Source organism: Cebidichthys violaceus, unplaced genomic scaffold (assembly GCF_023349555.1).
Source record: "Cebidichthys violaceus isolate CVI_PGR_0920_01 unplaced genomic scaffold, fCebVio1.0.p SCAF_16, whole genome shotgun sequence".
NCBI lineage: Eukaryota > Metazoa > Chordata > Actinopteri > Perciformes > Stichaeidae > Cebidichthys > Cebidichthys violaceus.
In genome coordinates, this window is record NW_027176329.1 from 4,262,620 (window position 1) to 4,265,119 (window position 2,500).

The 2,500-nt window shown below is 37.9% G+C and overlaps 3 non-coding genes and 1 pseudogene across 3 annotated transcripts; all 4 read right to left on the reverse strand.

Annotated features, from left to right (window-relative positions):
- Positions 1 to 326: 326 nt before the first annotated feature.
- On the reverse strand, positions 327 to 445 carry LOC137873079 (5S ribosomal RNA). Its single transcript, XR_011102991.1, has one exon. It is a non-coding gene; the product is annotated as a 5S ribosomal RNA (ribosomal RNA).
- Positions 446 to 897: 452 nt separating this feature from the next.
- Positions 898 to 1,016, reverse strand: LOC137873155 (5S ribosomal RNA). The gene has a single exon (XR_011103064.1). It is a non-coding gene; the product is annotated as a 5S ribosomal RNA (ribosomal RNA).
- Positions 1,017 to 1,468: 452 nt separating this feature from the next.
- Positions 1,469 to 1,587, reverse strand: LOC137873172 (5S ribosomal RNA). Its single transcript, XR_011103080.1, has one exon. It is a non-coding gene; the product is annotated as a 5S ribosomal RNA (ribosomal RNA).
- A 452-nt stretch (positions 1,588 to 2,039) lies between these two features.
- On the reverse strand, positions 2,040 to 2,148 carry LOC137873227 (5S ribosomal RNA; annotated as a pseudogene).
- Positions 2,149 to 2,500: the final 352 nt, after the last annotated feature.

Here is a 2,500-nt window from a genome sequence, read left to right on the forward strand (position 1 = left end):
AGTTCTTTGAATGGTAGGGTGAATGGTGAATTAAACTTTACTTTTCTTCACAGAGAACTCTGACCTGTTGGTCGGAACCGGATTGAAAAGACTCAAATACCAACAACAGTAGGTCAATTGCAAAATGTGAACGAACCTAAACCAGTTCATTGATTAACATTCCAAAATGAAGAAAATATTGATATGATATTGATTGATTCTCTTTTCCCTTTTGACTGTTACCCACCTCTTTTTATGCATCTCTTCTTCAATCTTGCCTCTTTCTCACATATTTGTCAAATGAAAAAGCAGCAGTGTCCTCTGCCTTATGGAGAGAAAAGTGAAAAAGCTTACAGCACCAGGTATTCCCAGGCAGTCTCCCATCCAAGTACTAACCAGGCCCGACTTTGCTTAGCTTCCGAGATCAGACGAGATCGGGCGCAATCAGAGAGGTATGGCCGTAAGCAAGTTTGTCTCCAACACATAGTCCTTTAAAAGCTGTTACAAATTGCTGTCATTTATAGTACATTTAGGACATGTTTAAGAAATCTCATTTTATGTTCAAAGGGACCCCGTTTTTAAAAAATGAAGCAGTTCTTTGAATGGTAGGGTGAATGGTGAATTAAACTTTACTTTTCTTCACAGAGAACTCTGGCCTGTTGGTCGGAACCGGCTTGAAAAGACTCAAATACCAACAACAGTAGGTCAATTGCAAAATGTGAACGAACCTAAACCAGTTCATTGATTAACATTCCAAAAAGAAGAAAATATTGATATGATATCGATTGATTCTCTTTTCCCTTTTTACTGTTACTCACGTCTTTTCATGCATCTCTTCTTCAATCTTGCCTCTTTCTCACATATTTGTCAAATGAAAAAGCAGCATTGTCCTCTGCCTTATGGAGAGAAAAGTGAAAGAGCTTACAGCACCAGGTATTCCGAGGCAGTCTCCCATCCAAGTACTAACCAAGCCCGACTCTGCTTAGCTTCCGAGATCGGACGAGATTGGGCGCAATCAGAGAGGTATGGCCGTAAGCAAGATTGTCTCCAACACATAGTCCTTTAAAAGCTGTTACAAATTGCAGTCATTTATAGTACATTTAGGACATTTTTAAGAAATCTCATTTTATGTTCAAAGGGACCCCGTTTTTAAAAAATGAAGCAGTTCTTTGAATGGTAGGGTGAATGGTGAATTAAACTTTCTGTTCTTCACAGAGAACTCTGACCTGTTGGTCAGAACTGGCTTGAAAAGACTCAAATACCAACAACAGTATGTCAATTGCAAAATGTGAACGAACCTAAACCAGTTCATTGATTAACATTCCAAAATGAAGAAAATATTGATATGATATTGATTGATTCTCTTTTCCCTTTTTACTGTTACTCACCTCTTTTCATGCATCTCTTCTTCAATCTTGCCTCTTTCTCACATATTTGTCAAGTGAAATATGCACCAGTGTCTTCTACCTTAAGGAGAGAAAAGTGAAAAGGCTTACAGCACCTGGTATTCTCAGGCAGTCTCTCATCCAAGTACTAACCAGGCCCGACTCTGCTTAGCTTCCGAGATCTGAGAAGATCGGGCACAATCAGAGAGGTATGGCCGTAAGCAAGTTTGTCTCCAACACATAGTCCTTTAAAAGCTGTTACAAATTGCTGTCATTTATAGTACATTTAGGACATGTTTAAGAAATCTCATTTTATGTTCAAAGGGACCCCGTTTTTAAAAAATTAAGCAGTTCTTAGAATGGTAGGGTGAATGGTGAATTAAACTTTGCTGTTCTTCACAGAGAACTCTGAGCTATTGGTCAGAACTGGCTTGAAAAGACTCAAATACCAACAACAGTAGGTCAATTGCAAAATGTGAACGAACCTAAACCAGATCATTTAATAACATTCCAAAATGAAGAAAATATTGATATGATATTGATTGATTGTCTTTTCCCTTTTTACTGTTACCCACCTCTTTTCATATATCTCTTCTTCAATCTTGCCTCTTTCTCACATATTTGTCAAGTGAAATATGCAGCAGTGTCTTCTGCCTTAAGGAGACAGAAGTGAAAAGCTTACAGCACCTGGTATTTCAAGGAGGTCTCCCATCCAAGTACTAACCAAGCCCAACTCTGCTTAGCTTCCGAGATCTGACGAGTTCAGAGAGGTATGGTCGTAAGCAAGTTTGTCTGCAACACATAGTCCTTTAAAAGCTGTTACAAATTGCTGTCATTTATAGTTTATTTAGGACATGTTTAAGAAATCTCATTTTATGTTCAAAGGGAACCCGTTTTTAAAAAATGAAGCAGTTCTTTGAATGGTAGGGTGAATGGTGAATTAAACTTTACTTTTCTTCACAGAGAACTCTTACCTGTTGGTCGGAACCGGATTGAAAAGACTCAAATACCAACAACAGTAGGTCAATTGCAAAATGTGAACGAACCTAAACCAGTTCATTGATTAACATTCCAAAATGAAGAAAATATTGATATGATATTGATTGATTCTCTTTTCCCTTTTGACTGTTACCCAC